The sequence below is a fragment of the Nicotiana tomentosiformis genome, chromosome 4 (assembly GCF_000390325.3).
Source record: "Nicotiana tomentosiformis chromosome 4, ASM39032v3, whole genome shotgun sequence".
NCBI lineage: Eukaryota > Viridiplantae > Streptophyta > Magnoliopsida > Solanales > Solanaceae > Nicotiana > Nicotiana tomentosiformis.
This window is the reverse complement of record NC_090815.1, coordinates 45,191,765-45,215,325: the sequence shown is the minus strand read 5'-3', so window position 1 is coordinate 45,215,325 and position 23,561 is coordinate 45,191,765. Positions and strand designations below refer to the sequence as shown.

At 42.3% G+C, this 23,561-nt stretch overlaps 1 pseudogene; it reads left to right on the top strand.

Annotated features, from left to right (window-relative positions):
- The window catches only part of LOC104113061 (exocyst complex component EXO84A-like), a 29,928-nt pseudogene extending 6,614 nt beyond the window's left edge, over positions 1 to 23,314 (top strand).
- Positions 23,315 to 23,561: the final 247 nt, after the last annotated feature.

The following is a 23,561-nucleotide window of genomic DNA, read 5'->3' as shown; positions in this document are numbered from 1 at the left end:
GGAAGGGTTCGTCTATTAGTACACCTAGTCGGGTTATTTCTTTTCTAAAGGCTCGACACATGGTCGAGAAGGGGTTCTTGTCGTATCTAGCCTATGTTCGAGATACTACAGTAGAGACTCCGGTGATTGATTCAGTGCCCATGGTCCGGGAGTTCTCCGATGTGTTTCCTTCTGATCCTCCAGGCACGCCACTAGATCGGGATATCTATTTCTGTATTGAGTTGGCTCTAGGTATCCAGCCTATATCTATTCCACCATACCGCATGGCTCCGAGAGAGTTGAAGGAGTTGAAGGAGCAGCTTGAGGAGTTTCTAGCAAACATGTTCGTCAAATCGAGTGTATCGCCTTGGGGTGCACCAGTGTTATTTGTGAAGAAGAAAGATGGGACTATGCGGATGTGTATTGATTACCGTTAGTTGAACAGGTTTATCATTAAGAACAAGTACCCGTTGCCGCATATTGATGGTTTGTTTGACCATATGCACGGTGCTAAGGTGTTCTCTAAGATCGACTTGAGATCGGGGTACCATCAGCTGGAGATTTGGGATTCTGATGTCTCGAAGACGGCTTTCCGGACTAGATATGGCCATTATGTGTTTTTAGTGATGTCCTTTGGCTTGACTAATTCCCCGGCAACTTTTATGGATTTAATGAATTGGGTGTTCAGGCCGTATATTGATTCGTTTGTCATTGTCTTCATTGATGACATTTTGATCTACTCGCGTAGTATGGAGGAGTACGAGCAGCATCTGAGAGTAGCACTTTAGACCTTGCGGGAACAGAAGCTATATGCTAAGTTCTCCAAGTGAGAGTTCTGGATAGATTCTATGCAATTCTTGGGACATGTTGTATCAGGCGAGGGTATTAAGGTTGATCCCAAGAAGATCGAGGCAGTTCAGAGTTGGCATCGTCCTACCTCAGCGAGTTATTGCATATGCTTCACGTCAGTTGAAGCCCCATGAGAAGAATTACCCTGTACATGATTTGGAGTTGGCCGCGATCGTTCACACTCTTAATATCTGGAGGCATTATCCTTATGGGGTGTCCTGTAAGGTTTACACCGATCATCACAGCATACAACATTTATTCAAGTAGATGGATATCAATTTGATGCAGCGCAGGTGGCTTGAGTTACTAAAGGATTATGATATTGCCATCCTTTATCATTCGGGCAAGGCGAATGTAGTTGTAGATGCCTTGAGCAGAAAGGCGGAGAGTATGGGTAGTTTGACATTCATTTAAGCAGAGGAGAGGCCACTAGCTTTGGACATTCAATCCTTGCCTAACAGACTTATGAGGTTGGATATTTCAGAGCCCAGCCGAGTTCTTGCATGCGTCGTCGCTCAGTCTTCACTATTCTGCGACTTCATGGTCGCCTATGTGTTCCTAATGTTGATGGCTTGAGGGAGAAGATCCTAGAGGAAGCACAAAGTTCTCGGTATTCTATTCATCCAGGTGCTACGAAGATGTATCGTGACCTGAGGCAGCATTATTGGTGGCGTTGGATGAAGAAGGACATAGTTGAGTATGTTGCGAGGTGTTTAAATTGCCAGCAGGTCAAGTAAGAGCATCAGAGGCTAGGTGGACTACTTCAGCAGATGACATTGCAGAAGTTTGATGTTGTTTGGGTCATTGTCGACAGGTTGACCAAGTTGGCACAGTTCATTCCGGTTGTGACCACGTATTCTTCAGAGAGGTTGGCCTAGATTTATATTCAAGAGAGTGCGAAGCGGACTCCCGTCGGTAGAAGTAAAATCAGCCGGCCTAGGCACTTCCGCAAAAGCGGACTTTGGTCTGCAGATGCGGCCCAGCGACCGCAGTTACGGAATCGCCGAAGGCAGTGTGTTCCTTTTAAAATGGGACTTAGGCTATTTTGAGTTCATTTATTGCACACTTGGGTGACTTTGGAGCTTCAAAGAGGGGGGGTTTCCACCTAGCTAATTGAGGTAAATAATTTCTATGCAATAAAAGTTTAATACATAGATTATGGGTAGAATTAACATGTAAAATTTGTGAAATCATAGGTTTAGATGCAAAACCTAGGTTTTGATAAAAATGAGATTTAACCACGAAAATGGTTAGGGAATTGAGTGAAAATTATATATTTGAGTTCGTGAGGTTATGTGTAACAACTTTCTTCGAAAATTTTAGGAATCCGGGCATGTGGTCCCGGGGGTGAATTTTAGGAATCCTTCAAATTGGGGTTGGGTAATCACTCAAATAGTTTGAATATGAACTTTTGAACATGTATTGATTAATTTATATAATGTTTGGCTAGTTTTGGATTGTTTTGGCACCGAGTTCGGACTTTAGAGTAGAATTTTGACCGGAAAATAAGCCTTGAGACGAGGTAAGTCTCTTGTCTAACCTTGTAAGAGGGAATTTGCCGCATATGTGATTGAAATTAATGTTTGCTTCTAATTGTGGGGGCTACGTACGTATGAGGTGACGAGAGTCCGTGCGTAGCTACTACTTATGCTTATGTTCGGGTAGTCTTAGGACCCAAATCATGAATTATTTGAGATATTTGCATCCTACTTGATAATTAAAGTGCATAAATTATAATGGAACTTGTTAGAGGAATTGTGAAAAACCTTTAATGGAATTTGTATCACATTTTGTATTAGCCTTTAATACCGTTTAAGTCAGAGCTTATAAAGTATCCTCTCTTCTTGTGGAGCGGGCCGAACGACTCAACAATAGATAGATGCATCTATGGTTCGTTTCGCTCAACCCTCGACAGTGTACACATTATTATGGATCGGGCCGTACGACCTCGGCATAATCGTGTGTGTTAACACTCAGAGTTAATTATATATTTGATATCATTTCATGGCTTGAAAGGTTAAAACTATTCATGATGGAATGAATGTGGGACTTACCATGTGTGAAAGAAATTCTTTACTTCCTGCTTGTTATTTAGTTATTATCTTGATTACATGACCCATGCTATTTAGAACTTCTGTACTTTTATTGGTTGCCCATAGTAAGTGTCGATGTCGACCCCTCATCACTACTTCTTCGAGGTTATACTTGATATTTACTGGGTACATGTTGTTTATGTACTCACGCTACACTTCTGCACTAACCGTGCAGGATCTGAGGCAGGTGCATCTGGCGGTCCTACCGGCGCGCGTCCCAGATATCCCGAGGCCTAGTGATGAGCTACTTCACGAGCCGTTCTGCAGCCCCTAGAGTCTATCTTTGTATTTATATTCTGTCTACCTTATTTAGGACAGTAGTTAGAGTTTTGTATATTTTACTAGTTGCTCATATACTTGTGACACGAGATCTTTGCACACACTCTAGTAGACGTTATGGTTTGTGGGTATTTATATATTATGCTTGCATTTAGATGTTTTCATTTTAATCACTTGACTCTATATATCTCAAATTTCTTAACAAATGGGATTTAGTTACTTGGAAATTGTTTAAAAGAAAAAATTATGTAATAAATCCATCGTAGGCTTGCCTAGCAGTGACGTTAGGTGCCATCACGGCCTATATGAGAAATATTGGTCGTGACAACATGGTATCAGAGAGCTAGGTTCACGTAGGTCTCACAAGTTATGAGCAGGCCTAATATAGTCTTGCGGATCGGTGCAGAGACATCCGTACTTATCTTCGAGAAGCAATAGGGTGTGAGTAAACTACTCTTTCTTCATCTCCTATCATGCAGTTGATGTAGTACTAAGTATTTTTCTCTCATTCTCTCACAGATGGTGAGAACGCGCACATCGAATGTACCAGACCATGGAGGAGCTACTCCCCCTGTTGCTAGATGCCGAGGGAGGGCTCCAGTTCATGGTAGAGGACGAGGGAATCCTAGAGTTGCACCAGTTATACCACCAGTGGATCCAGTAGAGGGTCCCATTATTAAGGTGCAGGATGAGGTGCCTGCAACAGGACTAGCCCCGGTGGATTTCATGTCCGCACCGGGATTCCAGGAGGTCATGGACCGTATGTTACGGTTCATGGATTCTATGACTCAGGCTGGTTTATTTTCAGTAAACCCTGCAATATCTCAGGCAGGAGGGGGAGCACAGACCCCTACCGCTTAGGCTCCAGCGCAAGAAGCTTTCGTACATCAGACCCCGAGCGCACTACCCGTGGGCGGAGCTCAGCCAGTTGCAGCAGCTATACCTGAGCCCATACTAGCTGCGGCCGGTGATCCGCACAGACTATTGGACAGATGGACCATGCTACAGTCTCCTGTCTTTGGAGGTGAGCGACACGAGAACCCCCAGGACTTTATTGACCGGTGCAGGGACAGACTGCAGAATATGAGGATATTGGAGTCTCATGGGTGGATTTTACTACTTTCCAGCTGGAGGGCAGGGCCCGTAGGTGGTGGCAGTCATATCTTCATGGAAGACCAGCAGGTTCTCCTCCCATGACTTGGGACCAGTTCACACGCCTCTTCTTGGACAGGTATATTCCACCCTCTCAGAGGGAAGAGTTGCGATTTTAGTTCGAGCAGCTCAAGTAGGGCCAGCTGCTAGTGACTGACTATGAGGCGAGATTCTCTGAGTTATCTCACTATGCACTTATGATACTTCCGACCGATGCAGAGAGGGTGCGGATATTTTTTGTCGGTTTGCACTCTGCTAGCCAGGCCACTATGGCCCGAGAGGTAGAGATGGGGACTTCTTACGAGCTAGTTGTAGAGATAGCTCAGAGGATCGAGGGTGCACGTCAGCGTGGTCGGGATTAGGCTACGAGAGATAAGCGGTTCCGATATTCTGGAAAGTTCACTGGTGCCCTGACTGTGGGCAGGGGTCAGTTCGTGAGGGGTCAGTCTAGCAGGCCCACATATCCAGCACTACTGCCTCCTCGGGGTGCTTCAGTGCGACCTTATTTTAGTGCCATGCGAGAGAGTTCTTACCGCCTGCCAGCTATTCAGGGATCCTCCAGTGGGTATTCAGGCCATCAGGGTCAGACATCAGGTCAGCAGTCCACCGTACTGAGAGGTTATTTCGAGTACGGGGATCTCAGTCATGTGCGGAGATTTTGCCCTAGGCTTCGGGGCAAGGCAGTACAACAGGGTCAACAACCAATTATTCCAGCACCAGCTGCCCCACCAGTTGTCTAGCCAGCTAGAGGCGGAGGGCAGGTGGGTAGGGTCCGTCCTAGAGGTGGAGGTCAGGCAAGAGTAGGCCAGTCAGGTGGCGCTCCAGCTAGATTCTATGCATTTTCGGCCAGACCAAATGCAGTGGCCTCAGATGCCGTGATCACAGGTATTATTTCCGTCTGTCGTAGGGATGCTTCGATACTATTTGATCCATGGTCTACCTATTCATTTGTTTCATCTCTGTTTGCTCATTTCTTGGGTGTTCCTCGTGAGTCCTTGGGTGCTCACGTTTATGTGTCCATACCAGTGGGCGATCATGTTGTTGTAAATCGGATCTATCGGTCATGTATAGTTATATTCTGTGGTTATGAGACTAGAGCGAATCTTCTGTTGCTTGACATGACTGACTTTAGGGTCATCCTAGACATGTATTGGTTATCTCCATATCACACCATCCTTGATTGTCATGCCAAGACTGTTAGCTTGGCGATGCCAGAGTTGCCTAGATTGTAGTGGAAGGGTTCGTCTATTAGTACACCTAGTCGGGTTATTTCTTTTTTAAAGGCTCATCACATGGTCGAGAAGAGGTTCATGGCTTATCTAGCCTATGTTCGGGATACTACAACAGAGACTCCGATGATTAATTCAGTGCCCGTGGTCCGGGAGTTCTCTGATGTGTTTCCTTCTGATCTTCCAGGCATGCCACCAGATCGCAATATCTATTTCTAGTCTACCGTACCGCATGGATCCGAGAGAGTTGAAGGAGCTGAAGGAGAAGCTTGGGGATTTGCTAGCAAAATAGTTTGTCAGACCGAGTGTATCGCCTTGGGGTGCACCAGTGTTATTTGTGAAGAAGAAAGATGGGACTATGCGGATGTACATTGATTACTGCCAGTTGAACAAGGTTACCATTAAGAAAAGGTACTTGTTGCCATGTATTGATGACTTGTTTGACTAATTGCAGGGTGCTAGGGTGTTCTCTAAGATTGACTTGAGATCGAAGTACCATCAGCAGAAGATTCGGGATTCCGATATCCCGAAGACGGCTTTCCGGACTAGATATGGCCATTATGAGTTTTTAGTGACGTCCTTTGGCTTGACTAACACCCCGGCAATGTTTATGGATTTGATGAACAAGGTGTTCAGTCGTATATTGATTCGTTTGTCATTGTCTTCATTGATGACATTTTGATCTACTCGCGTAGCATGGAGGAGCACGAACAGCATCTGAGAGTAGTACTTCTGACCTTACGGGAACAAAAGCTATATGCTAAGTTCTCCAAGTGAGAGTTCTGGCTAGATTATATGGAATTCTTGGGACATGTTGTATCATGCAAGGGTATTAAGGTTGATCCCAAGAAGATCGAGGCAGTTTAGAGTTGGCCCCATCCTACCACAGCGACTGAGATAAGGAGCTTCCTAGGGTTGGCAGGCTACTATCGTCAGTTTGTGGAGGGCTTCTTATCTATTACAACACCTTTGACTAGATTGACCCAGAAGGATGCTCCGTTCCGATGGTTCGATGATTACGAGGCGAGCTTTCAGAAGCTCAAGACCGTATTGATATCATCACCAGTGTTAGTGCTACCTTCCGGTTTAGGGATGTATATTGTGTATTGCGACACTTCACGCATTGGTTTGGGTTGTGTATTGATGCAGGAGGGGCGAGTTATTGCATATGCTTCACGTCAGTTGAAGCCCCATGAGAAGAATTACCATGTACATGATTTGGAGTTGGCCGCGATCGTTCACGCTCTTAATATCTGGAGGCATTATCTTTATAGGGTGTCCTGTGAGGTTTACACCGATCATCGCAGCATGCAACATTTATTCAAGAAGAGGAATCTCAATTTGATGCAGCACAAGTGGCTTGAGTTACTGAAGGATTATGATATTACCATCCTTTATCATCCGGGGAAGGCGAATGTAGTTGCAGATGCCTTGAGCAGAAAGGCGGAGACTATGGGTAGTTTGACATTCATTTATGCAGAGGAGGCCACTAGCTTTGGACATTCAGTCCTTGGCTAACAGACTTATGAGGTTGGATATTTCAGAGCCCAGCCGAGTTCTTGCATGCGTCGTCACTCAATCTTTACTATTCGAGCAGATCAAGACTTGCCAGTTTGACGATCCGCATTTATTGGTTCTCAAAGAGACGGTACTGCAGGGTGGTGCCAAGGAGGTTACTATCGATGAGGATGATATTCTGTGACTTCAGGGTCGCCTATGTGTTCCTAATCTTGATGACTTGAGGGAGAAGATCCTAGAAGAAGTACACCGTTCTCAGCATTCTATTCATCCAGGTGCTACGAAGATGTATCACGACCGGAGGCAGCATTATTGGTAGCGTCAGATGAAGAAGGACATAGTTGAGTATGTTGCGAGGTGTCTAAATTGCCAGCAGGTCAACTATGAGCATCAGAGGCCAGGTGGCCTACTTCAGCAAATAACTATACCGGAGTGGAAATAGGAGCGCATTACTATAGACTTCGTAGTTGGGTTGTCGCGGACCTTGCCGCGGACCAAGTTGGCACATTTCATTCCGGTTGTGACCATGTATTCTTCAGAGAGGTTGGCCTAGATTTATATTCAGGGGATTGTTCGGTTGCATGGTGATCCTTTCTCCATCATATTAGATAGAGGCCCTCAGTTTACTTCACATTTCTGGAGAGCAGTACAGAGCGAGTTGGGGACCCGTGTAGAGCTCAGCACATCCTTTCATCCGCAGACCGACGGGCAGTCGGAGAGGACAATTCAGATCTTGGAGGATATGCTTAGAGCACGTGTGATTGACTTCGGAGGGTAGTGGGATCGATTCTTGCCTTTTGCCGAGTTTGCTTAACACAACAGTTATTAGTCCAACATCGAGATGGCTCCATTTGAAGATTTATATAATCGGTGATGTCGTTTTCCATCGAATGGTTTGAGCCAGGCGAGGCTAAGTTTTATGGTACTGATATGGTGAAGGATGCCTTGGAAAAAGTAAAGTTGATTCAGGAGCGACTTTACACAGCACAATCCAGGCAAAAGTTACACAGATCAGAAGGCGCATGGTTTATCATTTATGGTGGGCGAGAAAGTTCTCTTGAAGGTCTCACCGACGAAGGGGTCAAGAGGTTTGGGAAGAAGGGCAAGTTGAGCCCGAGGTTTATAATTCCATTTGAGGTGTTGAGGCGAGTTGGGGAGGTTGCTTATGAGCTTGCCTTGCCTCCCAATCTATCGGGAGTCTATCCAGTTTTCCACGTGTCTATGCTCTGGAGGTATCATGCCGACAGGTTGCATGTGTTAAACTTCAGCACGGTTCAGTTAGATGAGAGCTTGGGTTATGAGGAGGAGCCAGTTGCCATTTATGATAGGCAGGTTCGCCAGTTTATGTCCAAGAAGATTTATGAGGTAAACGATTAGTGGAGGGTCAACCAGTCGAGTAGGCGACTTGGGAGGCCGAGGAGGGCATGCGGAGCAGATATCCACACCTATTCGGCACTTCAGGCATGATTCTAGACCCGTTCAAGAACGAACGTTTGTTTAAGAGGTGGAGAATGTAACGACCCGACCGGTTGTTTCGCCTTCTAGATTACTGTCCCCCTAAATAAGACTCCCCGTATGTGCTTTTACAGTTTTATGACTTGCAGGGATGGTTAATTTGGGGCTTGGAAGGGTTCGGGTTGAAATCGGAACACTTGGTTCCTTAATTTGGCTTTAAAATGCTAAGTTTGACTTTGTTCAACATTTTAAGTAAACGACCTCGAAACTGGGATTTGATAGTTCCAATATATTCGTATGATGATTTTGGACTTGGGCGTATGTTCGGATGGGTTCTGGATGACCCGGGAGCATTTCGGTGCTTAATACTGATAGTTGGAACCTTGAAGGTTTAAAAGTTATTTAAATTTGGTTTGGAGTAGGTTTTGGTGTTATCAAGGTCCGTTTGAGATTTCGAGCCTGGGAATAGTTCTGTATGGTAATTTGGGACTTGCACGCAAATTTTGGTGTCATTCCGAGTAGTTTGGGTATGTTTTGGTGCGTTCTAAGTAAGTTGGAAGAACTTGAAGTTCATAAGTTGATTCAATTTTGTTTGGGGTGTGAGTCTTAGTTTTGATATTGTTTTATGCGTTCTGAGGGTTCGAGCGAGTTTATTTTATGATTTCAAACTTGTTGGTATGTTTGGGCGGGGCCTCGTGTGTAAATCGGACGAGGCGCGGAACTCATTTGGAATTGGAAGAGCAGCTGAAGCACCAGGTTTGTGGTGTAATCGCACCTGCGGAGGGCTAGCCATAGGTGCGAGCTTGCAGAAGTGAGCCATGGACCGTAGAAGCGGCACAACACAGGCTGCCTAGTGATTGCAGAAGTGGCGAAGGGACCGCACCTGCGGAGGCACAGGTGTGAAAAGATGATCGCAGATGCGGAACGGGGTCATAGGTGCGAGCGCTCGCCGCAGAAGCGGGACCGCAGAAGCGGACTCCCATCCGCAGATGAGAAACTTGCCAGCCTAGGCACTTCCGCAGAAGCTATGCCGCAGATGCGGCCTAGAGACCGCCGGTGCAGAATCTCTAGAGGCAGTGTGGTCCTTTTAAAACGAGACTTAGGTTATTTTGAGTTCATTTATTGCACACTTGGCTACTTTGGAGCTTCAAAGGGGGGGGGGGGGGGTTTCCACCTAGATAATTGAGGTAAGTAATTTCTATGCAATATGAGTTTAATACATAGATTATGGGTAGATTTAACATGTAAAACTATGAAATCATGGGTTTAGATGAAAAACCTAGGTTTTGATAAAAATGGAATTCAACTAAGAAAATGGTTAGGGAATTGAGTGAAAATTATATATTTGAGTTCGTGAGGTTATGTGTAACAACTTTCTTCGAAAATTTCAGGAATCCGGGCATGTGGTCCCGGGGTGAATTTTAGGAATCCTTCAAATTGGGGTTGGGTAATCACTCAAATAGTTTGAATATGAACTTTTGAACATGTATTGATTAATTTATATAATGTTTGGCTAGTTTTGGATTGTTCGGCACCGAGTTGGGACTTTAGAGCAGAATTTTGACCGAAAAGTGAGCCTTGAGACGAGGTAAGTCTCTTTTCTAACCTTGTAAGAGGAAATTTGACGCATAGTGATTTAAATTAATGTTTGCTTCTAATTGTGAGGGCTACGTACGTACGAGGTGACGAGAATCCGTGCATAGCTACTAATTATACTTATGTTCGGGTAGTCTTAGGACCCAAATCATGAATTATTTGAGATGTTTGCATCCTACTTGTTAATTAAAGTGCCTAAATTATAATGGAACTTGTTAGAGGAATTGTGAAAGATAGTTAATGGAATTTGTATTACATTGTGTATTAGCCTTTAATAATGTTTAAGTTAGAGCTTATAAAGTATCCTCTCTTCTTTTGGAGGGTCGAACGCCTCGACACTAGATAGATGCATCTATGGTTTGTAACGCTCGACCCTCGACAGTGTACACATTATTCTGGATCGGGCCGTACGACCTCGGCATAATCGTGCGTGTTAACACTCAGAGTTAATTATATATTTGATATCATTTCATGGCTTGAAAGGTTAAAATTATTCATGATGGAATTAATGTGGGACTTACCATGTGTGAAAGAAATTCTTTCTTCCATGCTTGTTATTTAGTTATTATCTTGATTACATGACCTATGCTATTTAGAAATTCTGTACTTTTATTGGTAGCCCATAGTAAGTATCGATGTCGACCCCTCGTCACTACTTCTTCGACGTTAGACTTGATACTTACTAGGTACATGTTATTTATGTACTCACGCTACACTTCTACACTAACCGTGCAGGATCTGAGGCCGGTGCATCTGGCGGTCCTACCGGCGCGCGTCCCAGATATCACGAGGCCTAGTGGTGAGCTGCTTTCCGAGCCGTTCGGCAGCCCCTAGAGTCTCTCTTTGTATTTATATTATGTCTACTTTATTTCGGATAATTTTTGGAGTTTTGTATATTCTACTAGTTGCTCATATACTTGTGACACCAGATCTTGGCACACACTCTAGTAGACTTTATGGTTTTGGGGTATTTACATATTATGCTTGCATTCAGATGTTTTCATTTTAATCACTTGACTCTCTATCTCTCAAATTTTGAAACAAATGGGATTTAATTACTTGGAAATTGTTCAAAAGAAGAAATAACGTAGTAAATTCATCGTAGGCTTGCCTAGCAGCGACGTTATGCACCATCACGGTCTATAAGAGAAATTTGGGTCTTGACAGCCTTGCCCACCAGTGGTCGTAGAAGCAGAATATTTTCCGCAGAAGCTCATTCGCTTCTGCGATGGCAGGAGTGCAAAAACGCTTTGGGTCGCAGGTGCGATCCTTGTACCGCAAAAGCGGTTCCGCAAATGCGGTCCCTTGTCCTCATAAGCAAAAGTCTAGGACTTAAGTATTTTCCGTACCTGGGATGATTTTCCGCAGGTACGGCATCACAGAAGCGATTCTTGGGCCGCAGATGCGGTTTCACTGGGCAGAAAAATAGGAAAAACGAGGGTTTGATCTCATTTTTAATTTGGGACTTAGAGAACTCGAATTGAGGCAAAAATTGAGGGATTTTCAGAGGAAATATTTGGGTAAGGATTCTACACTTATTTTTTTTATTAATATCCACTAATCTATCATTAATTTTCTTCATTTAATTAAGGATTTGGGTTGAGAAATTGGGGGAAAAGGTGGAAGATCCTTAGGCCGAATTTTGAGATTTTAAATCGAGATTTTGGGATCGTATTTGTGTAATTTTGGTATAGGTGAACTCGATATCGAATGGGTATTCGTATTTTGTGACTTTTACCCGATTCCGAGACGTGGGTTCGGGTTGAGTTTTTTGGGCGATTTTTCAATCCTTTGCTAGAGTCGTAGTTCCATTATTTAAATTAGTTTCTTGTAGTTGTATTCATAGTGTGTAATTACTTTTGGCTAGATTTGGGTCGTTCGGAGTCGTAAAATCGAGGAAAATGCATTCTTATTGACTGATTGAGCTTGGTTCGAGGTAAGTGACTTGTCTAAAATTTTGTAGGGGGGATTCCCTTAGGATTTGGTATCGTTGTAATAATATATGACATATGAGCGCCGTGTACGCAAGGTGACGAGTGTGCACATGAATAATTGTGAAAATTCAGGTTCTTGCTGAGTAGACATCTTTTAAATTCCTTAACTGAGTTTCCTTAGCATGTGTAGCTGTCATGCCTAGCCTAGTATCGCATGTCTACGTGTGGTTCCAAAGATCATACCAATGTAGTAGGTAGCTCCAGTTCAGCCTGAGATTAGTGCAGCAGTTTTCGAGGCGGAGCAGCTCAGGCTCGAGAGGTACAAGAAGTACCACCCTCCTACCTTCAGTGGCTTGGCATCATAGGATGCCCAGGATTTTCTTGAAGAGTTACACCGTATCCTTCATATTATGGGTGTTGCGGAGACTAGTGGGGTTTCTTTCACTAAGTTCTAGCTTAGTGGAGTGGCCTACCAGTGCTGGCAAGCTTATGAGTTTGGTAGTCCGGCTGAGGAGGCTTCACTCACTTGGACTCAGTTCTCATATATGTTCTTGAGGGAGTATGTTCCCCAAAGTCTCAGAGATGCATGGCATGCAGAGTTTGAGCAATTGTGACAGGGTTCTATGACCATGTCAGAGTATGCGGTTTGATTCAGTGATTTGGCTAGGCATGCCCCAGCCTTGGTTGCTACTGTTCGTGAGTGGGTTCATCGGTTTGTTGAGGGGCCCAACCCTAGTATCAGATTTAACATGGCTCAAAAGCGGGAGATAGATATTGCGTGCCAGCAGGTAATGGGGATTGCTAGGAGGTTGGAGGGTATGCTGACTCGGGATATAGAGGAGAGAGAGGCCAAGAGGTCTCGAGAGTCTGGCACTTATAGTGGTACTCGTACCGCAGCTGCAGCTCGTCAGGGTAGGGGTTATATGGGCAGCCCTGTTCATTCAGCACTTCCAGCCGTCAGCGGTGCTCCGGCCACTCCTAGGCCCCAGGATTCCTATTAGGCACCGCCAGTATCTAGCGTACCTACTATACGGGGTGCTTTTAGTGGTCCGTCCAGTCGATCAGGCACGAACCAGTCACAACAGCCATGTCCTCCGAGAGCTTGTTTTGAGTGTGGTGACACTCGCCATATGGTGAGGGATTGCCCCAGATTAGGAGGGGTACACCTCCACAGATTTCTCAGGCACTGTGTGCTCTGTCGGGTCCTCACGCTATGGTTACAGTACCAGCTACCACCCCACCTACACAGCCAGCTAGAGATCAAGGTCGGACGGGTAGAGGTCGCCCTAGAAGGGGAGGCCAGGTCGGATATTATGCCCTTCCTGCTAGAACGGAGATAGTTGCATCTGATTCTGTCATCATATGTATTGTTCCGGTCTGTCATAGAGATGAATCAGTCTTATTTGATCCAGGCTCCACTTATTCCTATGTGTCATCTTATTTTGCTTCGTATTTGGGTGTATCCCATAATTCTTTGAGTTCACCTATATATATGTCTACACCCGTGGGTGATTCTATTATTGTTGACCGTGTGTATCGGTCGTGTTTGATTGTTCTTAGTGGTTTTGAGACCAGAGCCGATTTATTATTGCTCAGTATGATGGATTTCGATGTTATTTTGGGCATGGACTGGTTGTCACCCTATCACGCTATCCTTGATTGTCACACCAAGATGGTGGTGTTGGCTATGCCAGGTCTACCGCAGCTAGAGTGGATAGGTACCTTAGATCATATTCCTAGAAGGGTAGTCTCATTTCTTAAGGTTCAGCGAATGGTTGAGAAATGGTGTGATTCTTATCTGGCATATGTGAGGTATGGTAGTGTTGATACTCCTACCGTTAAGTCTGTTCCGGTAGTGAGGAATTATTCAGATGTATTCCCGGCGGATCTTCCGGGCATGCCGCCCGATAGGGATATTGACTTTGGTATTGATTTGTTACCGGACACTCAACCCATTTCTATTCCACCTTATCGTATGGCCACGTCACAGTTGAAAGAATTAAAGGAACAGTTGCAAGAGTTGCTCGATAAGGGCTTCATTTGGACCATTGTGTCATCTTGGGGTGCTCCTGTCTTGTTTGTAAAGAAGAAGGATGGTTCTATGCGAATGTGTATTAATTATTGCTAGTGGAACAAGGTTACAGTGAAGAACAGGTATCCATTTCCACGTATTGATGACCTATTTGATCAGCTTTAGGATGTCAGAGTGTTCTCTAAAATCGACTTGCATTCAGGCTATCATCAGTTGAAGATTCGGGAGCCAGATATCCCGAAGACTACTTTTAGGAAATGTCTTTTGGGCTGACCAGTGCCCCAGCAACATTCACGCACTTGATGAATAGTGTATTTCATCCCTATATCTACTCTTTCGTCATTGTGTTTATTGACGACATTCTAGCGTACTCTCGGAGTCGGAAGGATCATGAGCAGCACTTGAGGACCGTGCTTCAGACCTTATGGAGGAAGAATTTATATGCAAAATTTTCAAAGTGTGAATTCTTGCTAGAGTTAGTGGTATTTTTGGGTCATGTAGTGTCGAGTGAGGGGATCAAGGTAGATCTAAAGAAGATTGAAGCAGTGCAGAGTTGGCCCAGACCGTCCTCAGCTACGGAGACTCGGAGTTATCTTGGCTTGGTAGACTGACGGGCAAGCAGAGCGGACTATTCAGACGCTTGAGGACATATTGCGTGCTTGTGTTCTCGACTTCAAGGGTATCTGGGATGATCATTTGCCACTGATAGAATTTGCTTACAATAACGGCTTCCATGCTAGTATTCATATGGCACCATTTGAGGCCTTATATGTTAGGAAATATAGATCTCCCATTGGGTGGTTCGAGATTGGGAAACTGAGCTGATAGGACCAGACCTTGTGCATTAGGCTATGGAAAAGTTTAAAATCATTAAGGATCGGTTGAAAACTGCTCAAAGTCATCAAAAAATCCTATTCGGATGTTCGTCGCAGGGACTTAGAGTTCAAAGAAAATGATTAGGTATTATTGAAGGTTTCCCCAATGAAGGGTATAATGTAGTTTGGAAGGAAAGGGAAATTGAGTCCGAGGTATGTCGGGCCGTACAAAATCATTCAGAGGATTGATCATGTGGCGTACAAGCTTGAGCTACCACCTGCGATGTCATTAGTGCACCCGATGTTCCATGTATCTATGTTGAAAAAGGTAGTTGGAGATACGTCAGCTATTGTGCCAGTTGAGACCATTGAAGTTAATGAAGAACTATCATATGAAGAAATTCCAGTTGCGATTCTTGATAGGCAAGTCCGAAAGTTGAGGAATAAAGAAATTGCCTCCGTGAAGGTGTTATGGCGAAACCAGCAGGTTGACGAGGATACTTGGAAGGCCGAGGAAGAGATGAAAAAGAAGTATCCTTATTTGTTTGAATAGCCATGAATTTATAAAGTTGTAATTTATGAAAATTCTAAGAGTTACTTTCCATGAATTATGTATCATTTATACAGTTGATGTTAAGGGTGTTCCATTCCTGGTAATATATTGCTTGTGAGGCCACAATTGGCGTTGTTATGCGTTATGTTACGTCATTGGTTTATGTATATGTTTTAAGGATGTATTTCTGGGGCTCTCTGACAGGTGGATAGGCCTAGTTACAGGGGAAACTCTGGCGAAATTTTTGGAAATTTAGGGAGTTAGTCAAATTTGGGGTTGCTGGTGTGTGGTATGAAAACTGAGTTACATAAGATGCTAATAATGAACCTTGACCCTCATTCGAGGACGTATGATCTTAATTGAGGGAGGATGTAAGGCCCATTATGCAGCCGCATAATCACTCTACGGGTCGTAGAATGGCCGCAGAGTGAAGCAGCTACTTGGGCTATTTTTGTTATCAATTTCGCAGCCAATTATGCGACCGCATAATCATTTTGCCGGCCACACTTTTGTCGCACAATCAGCCTTAGGATTTTTGTGGAGGGAGGTTCTGTGGCGCATTATGTGACCGCAGAACAGGTCTGCGGGCCGCATAACTACCGTATACCTAGGCAGATATTTTTTAATTTTTGGCACCAAATTGTGCGGCCGATATGCGGACCGCATATCCATTCTTCGGTCGCATATGCGCCCGCATACCCTGTTTCGGAGCTTCATTTTTGGGGTTTTTAAACCCGACCCTATTTCGTTAAAACATATACCATAGTCCATTTGTTTAGCATATTTCTAATATTTTTAGAGTGAGAAAGAATTCTTAGAGTGGGGAAGTAACCTTCAACCTAATATCTAACAATTGTTGCTCAATCCTTGAAGATTATCAAGAAAGTCTTCATCCTAAAGGTAAGAATCTATGTCTTAGCTCTCAATTTCGAAAATTTACAAAAAAAAAGGGGATAAATTGAAAGAAAATTCTTGGGGGTGGGAGTTGTTATCTTGCATGCATGTGTTATTAAATAATATAGGAAGGTTGTGGATTAAAAATGGTAGAGAACGGGTTGAGGGATGATGGAATCTTTCGTAAAAGGGCCTTAAAAATATTAATGCACACCTAGTGTATGATAATGTGCTCAAATAAGCTAGAATGATGACCATATTCCTAATTTTGGTCCAGCTTGTTATATTTCTAAAATATATCGAAGTGTTAAGAATTTCGAAACGTTTTAAAGTTTAAAGGAAGCTCAATTGAGGTATGTTGGCTAAACCCCCCTTCTCAATTGAGGTATGTTGGCTAAAATAGATCGAAGTGTTCATGTAATTGGTGTAAGTCCCAAATTGATCATTATAGAATTGGCTATTCCTAATGTGTTTGTGTTGAGGGATGTATGTTCAATATTTATTCTAAATGCTTCATCATGCCATCTTTCCATTTGAGGATGTGTTCAAAATGTGGAACATGTGTTAGAAATGTTAAGACTTCATATCAAGATCGAATAAAGGTTGTTATGCCAAATTGTATGAAAAGTCTCTCTGTGCCTAAGATTCCCAAATTGCTCATATGTGAATTTAATGTCTTGAATGGGAAGCCTTATTATTGTTTATAATGATAATGATGTTTGAATGTGGAAAGGGGAAACTGGAATTATAAAATATGACCAAGTGCCAAGAATGACTTTATATTTCTGGCCACTAGTGCCAATGAATTGAAAGGATGTGAAAGAAGTATGATGTGCGATGATTGACTGAAAAGGGTAGTGTCTCGGGTGAGACGGCCTAGCCGATCGGACCGTGATCAGATGCCATGCCGCACACATGGTGGTAACTGTGCTGGAAATTATAAACTGAAAAAGGTAATGTCTCAGGTGAGACGGTCTAGCTGATCGGGCCGTGATCGGACGCCATGCCGCACACATGGTGGTAAATGTGCTAGAAATTATAATGAAATTGTGGTTATGGTTGATGTCTCAAATGAGATGACCTAGCCGATCGGTTCAAGATCGAACTCCGTGTAAGAATACAGAGGTATTGTAAATTACGGTATATCAGCTTTAAATATCACCCAACCTAATAACATGGAAATTGACTTGACAACTTATTTGATCCTTACTTGATGTTTTAGTGTTGTTTGAAGCTCTTATTGAACTCATGACTGTTTCCCCCTTGTATTATTATTCATTCTATTGAGATGGTGTTTAATTTTACATACTAGTACTATTCGACAGTACTAACATCCTTTTTGCCCGGGGAGCTGCATCTTTAAATGGATGCAGGTGGTTCCATAGCGGGCAGTGTTGATCAGCCATAGTGGTACATCCTCTTCCCAACAGACTTGGTGAGCCCCACTTCATCTCGGGGTCATGTATTGTATCCTTTGTTCATATTATTATCACGTTTTGAGGTATAGACGGGGCCTTATTGCCGACACTATCATAACTCTCTTTTGTATATCTTAGAGGCTCCGTAGACACTATATGGGTTGTACATGGGTGCTAGAAAAGTCAAACTGATTATGTTATGTTTTGATCTCTTGCTCCACTCGAATTATAAGAATGTGTGTATCTTAAAACTTAAAAATGATGTAACTAATGAGACGATTTAGTATTGTACATATGATCTTCCTACTGTCTAATTAATGAAATCATGTCTTCTTTTGATCATGGATGAGTTGGGTAGAAAGTATCTAACAGGCTTGCTCAACCGAGTTCACTCGGTTGAGCGCCGGTCACGTTCCTCGAGGCTTGGGAGTGACAGTATTATCCCTGAACCCCTATTTATTGCTCCCTCTATTTCATTCTGTGGTTACGTGACTCGCCGGGAGGTTTGGTTTTTGTTTTCGGAGTGAAATAAGACACATAGTCCCTAAAATAGAAGTTTAAGTTGTAAGAATTGATCGTAGTTTGAATTGTGTAAAAATGACTCCGGAATGGAGTTTTGTCAGTTCCAATAGCTCTGAAGGGTGATTGTGGACTTAAAAGCGTGTCTGGATGTTGTTTTGGAGGCCCGTATGCCATTTCGGCGTTAATTGGCGAAAGTTGGAAAGTTGGATGAATTTTAAAAAGTTTGCCTGGGGTGGAATTTATGATATCACGATCGGATTTTGATTCCGGAAGTTGGAACAGGTTCGTAATGCCATTTATCACTTATGTACAAAATTTGAGGTCAATCGGACTTGATTTGATAGGTTTCGATATCAGATGTAGAAGTTTGAAGTACCAAAGTTCATTAGGCTTGAATCGATGCGCAATTTATGTTTCTAGCATTGTTTGATATGATTTGAAGGCTCAACTAAGTTCGTATGATGTTTTAGGACTTGTTGGTATTTTTGGTTGAGGTCCCGGGGGCCTCGGGTATGATTTGGATCATTATCGGATCATTTTTGGACTTAGAGCAATAGCAGATGCTAGGCTGTTTCTGTGTCATTACACCTGTAGTGGGATGGGCCGCAGGTGCAGACTCGTGTAAGCGAGCTTTGAGTCGCATATGCGAAGCTGGCCTTGCCCAACAGTGGTCGCACAAGCGGAACATTTTCCGCAGAAGCACCTTCGCTTTTGCGATGGCAAGAGCGCAGAAGCGCTTTGGGTCACAGGTCCGATCCTTGTACCGCAGAAGTGGTTCCGCAAATGTGGGCCCTTGTCCGCAGGGGTGGAAGTCCAGGACTTAAGTGTTTTCCGCACCTATGATGATTTTTCGCATGTGCGGTATCGTAGAAGCGATTCTTGGGCCGCAGATGCGGTTTGACTGGGCAGAAAAAATAGGGAAAATGAGGGTTTGATCTCATTTTTATTTTGGGACTTAGAGAGCTCGGATTGAGGCAATAATTTGAGGGATGTTTAATGGAAACATTTGTGTAGGATTCTACACTTATTTTTTATTAATATCCAATAATCTATCATTAATTTCTTCATTTAATTAAGGATTTGGGTTGAGAAATTGGGGGGAAAAGGTGAAAGATCCTTAGGCCGAATTTTGAGATTTTAAATCGAGGTTTTGGTATCGGATTTGTGTAATTTTGTTATGGGTGAACTCGATATCAAATGGGTATTCGTATTTTGTGACTTTTACCCAATTCCGAGACGTGGGCCCGGGTCGACTTTTTGGGGTGATTTTTCAATCCTTTGCTAGAGTCGTAGTTCCATTATTTAAATTAGTTTCTTGTAGTTGTATTCATAGTATGTAATTTCTTTGGCTAGATTTGGGCCGTTCGGAGTCGAATAATTGAGGGAAAGGCATTCTTATTGAATGATTGAGCTTGGTTCGAGGTAAGTGACTTGTCTAACCTTGTGTGGGGGAGATTTCCTTAGGATTTGGTACTGTTGTAACAATTTGTGATATGTGAGCATCGTGTACGCGAGGTGCCGAGTGCGTACACGGGCTAATTATGGAAATTATGGTTCTTGCTGAGTAGACTTCTTTTAAATTCCTTAACTGAGTTGCCTTAGCATGTGTAGTTGTCATGTTTAGCCTAGTATCGTATGTCTACGTGTATTAACCTTTACTTGAAATTCGTGCGACATGCTTAGTTGAATTTCATGATTCCTTGATTATTGTATTCGGTCTTTAACTGTAGGATTCCTTGTTGTAAATTCGTTGTTCCATAATTTATGAGTTTGTATATTTATTTTTGGGACTACGAGGTGGTACCTCGGGAGATCCCCCTATCGTGTATTTATTTTGGGACTACGAGGTGGTACCTCGGGAGATCCCCAGTCGTGTATTTACTTTTGGGACTACGAGGTTGTACCTTGGGAGATCCCCTTGTTGCATATTTACTTTTGGGACTACGAGGCAGTACCTCGAAAGATCTCCCTATTGTGTATTTACATTTGGGACTACGAGGTTGTACCTTGAGAGCGCCCCTGTTGTTTACCTCTATTTGTTGTGCTGTTACCTTTCTGCAATTTTTTGTTGTTCATTTCTCAGTCATTCATTGTATTATTATATTTTCTGCCTCATTTCCTTTTATTCCAGTAGGACCCTGACCTGACCTCGTCACTACTCTACCGATGTTAGGCTTGGCACTTACTAGGTACTGTTGTGGTGTACTCATACTATACTTCTGCACATCTGTTTGTGCAGATCCAGGTTCTTCCTACAAGACCAGATACCAGAGAGCTGAACCGTACTTGGAGACTTCAAGGTATATTTGCCAGCGTCCATAGACCTTGGAGTCCTCCTCTATCCTTATTATGTTTTTTCCTTATTCTCTTTAGACTTTGATGTATAGGGACACTTAGTATTTTATCTTAGAATCTTGTGACTTATTTCTACCGGGTTTTGGGAGTTTTACCTATTTTGAATCGCAGTTTGATTTATGTTATATGTTGAGATTTGAGTTTCAGTTTTATATTTTCGTTATTTCGCATAATTGTTAGGCTTACCTAGTCTTAGAGACTTGGTGCCATCATGACATCCTACGGAGGGAAATTGGGGTTGTGAGACGTGGGTACCAATGTCAATCTGCACAAGAAGTGCAGAAGTGAAGTGATACGGAATCATATAGAAAACCCGGATAATGCAAAAATACATGGAATAAAAAGATAGAAGATTAGGGATTAAAATAGAGAAAGACAAGACCTTAACTATGAATTATATGTATATTTATGTATGTTATATATATATTTATACTTAATATACAAAACATATATATTTGCCGGCTATTATTTTTTCAGGACGGCTCAAAAATGTAATTATCCCAAAATGTATCTGTTGTGCACTTTGCCTCTGTTAGTTTCTATTGATATTTTGAACACTCTTCAATGGTCTTTCTAAAGGATGTAATATTCTGAAGCTCCTTCTTGATTATTCTGTCACGATCTATGCAAGGACATTAGTCCTCTTGATAGATTACAGTTGTCCGAGCAAGCTTTGGAAGGTGTAATGCAAGTGTTTAATGCATACATAAGTATGTTAATAAAAGCAATACCTATTTCAGTGGAGAATGAGAATCTTGAAGGATCTGTAAATAGAATTGTAAGGATGGCTGAGACAGAATCTGAAAAAATTACTTTACTAGCCAATGCATTATTGCTAGCGGACGAGCTAATCCCTCATGCAGTCGCCATGATTTCATCTTCACAACAACCTAATAAGGCAGATAATACATCTAAACGGAGTATAGATAGGCAATCTCGTCCTATAGAGCAGATAGAACTAAAGCAAAGACTCCAGCGTCTAGTTGATCAGTTATGTGACAGCTTTCGTAGGCAACATGCACTTGAACTCATTTTCTTGGAAGATGGTGGTGTTCTTTTGAGTCCGAAAATGTACATAAATATGGATGGAAATCCAGAAGTGATAGAGTGATTTCCATCTCCAGTATATCAGGAAATGTTTGGGAAGTTGACTAGAATTGCTGGCATAACATCGGACATGTTTGTGGGAAGAGAAAGATTTGCTACTATTCTTTTGACGAGGCTCACTGAAACTATTATCCTACGGCTTTCTGAAGATCAAACCTTTTGGGAAGAGATTGAGCAAGGGCCAACGCCTTTAGGTCCTCTTGGGCTTTAACAGGTTTGTTCTTTTTATGTCAGATTATTTATTTTGAAGGGGAGCCTTGGAGCAACGGTAAAGTTGTATCATTGTGACTTATAGGTCACAAGTTCAAACAATAGAAGCAACCACTAATGTGTGCGTTAGGGTAGGCTATCCCATACCCCTTGGGGTGCGGCCCTTCCCCGGATCCTGCGTGAATGCGGGATGCTTTGTGCACCGGGTTGGCTTTTTTGTCAGATTATTTATTTTCACCCATCTCTATAAATTTTTCTCTTTTCATTTTCTCTCAAATTATGTTGTCGTTTTGTAAATGCACAAGTTTATTACTTAGTAGTACCTTGTATTCTTGAGAAACGAAACACCATTTTCCAATACAGTTTTATTTAGATATGGAATTTGTGTTACTCTTTGCTTCACAGAGGCGCTACTAGTCTCGAAATCTTCAGCAAGTAATCAAAAACATTATAGGCAGAGCCATTGAAGCAGTTGCTTCCACCAAAATTGACCCTTACAGGTATACCGTAGAAAATAAAACAAAGCTTATTTCATAGTCATTAGTTACTTCTCCCTCCATCCCAAATTATGTGACACTATTTCCTTTTTAGTTAGTCCCAAGAAGAATAGTAACACATTTCTATATTTACAAATAATTTAACTTTAAACTTCTCACTTTACCTTGATGAGAATTTATAGCAACACAAATATTTATAGATTATTTTGACCGCAAGTTCCAAAAATCTTTCTTTCTTAAACTGTGAAGTCTAGTCAAGCGTTATCACATAAATTAGAACGTTAAGAGTAATAAAGAAGAATTTAAGTGAAGAGCACTTACAATGCGAAAGATTTTACACCGTTGTGTAATTTAACCTTTTATAACAGGTTATATAGAGTTATTAGTAATTACTCTTTTAGGTGACGTCATTTCTTATTCTGTGATGCATAGAACCTAAATTGATTAAAAGAAATTTAATGTGCAGTGTGCTTCCAGAGGATGACTGGTTCGCAGAAGTAGCTCAAATTGCTATAGATATGCTAACTGGGAAAACACACGTTGGGACTATGGAGAATGTTAGCAGTCCTACAACATCATTTGTTCTTTCTCATGGAAGTAACTAGCACTATTTTACTTCTATCGATCTTCGTAAAATAACATTTAGACAGTAATCTTTAAATACTTCATTTATTTGTCGATTAGGGAAATTTGTTTTCTTAATTACACTCTTGTGTTTAGCTAAAGTCAACTTAGTTTCCTCTCATTGAACAAAAATGTATTTAGTTCTTTGAACTTTGTAATGCTTATAATTGATTAATACGAATGAATATTTGACTGTAGTCAAACACACCCGTATAACAGTACAACATGCTTAGACATGTCAAAAAATCATCATTCTATTTCTAGCTCTATATGATTTCAAAGTGGTAACTTTCATTCTTTTATTGTTTATCATTTGAGGAATAGAGCTGCAAATGACCCCGTGCTACAAGATATGAAAAAAGTATGAATTATTTACGTAATCGGTTGGTACTTGAAATGATTCCGAATCTAACATATTGTCTTGCAAAGAAAGCCCGATGCTTATGTGAA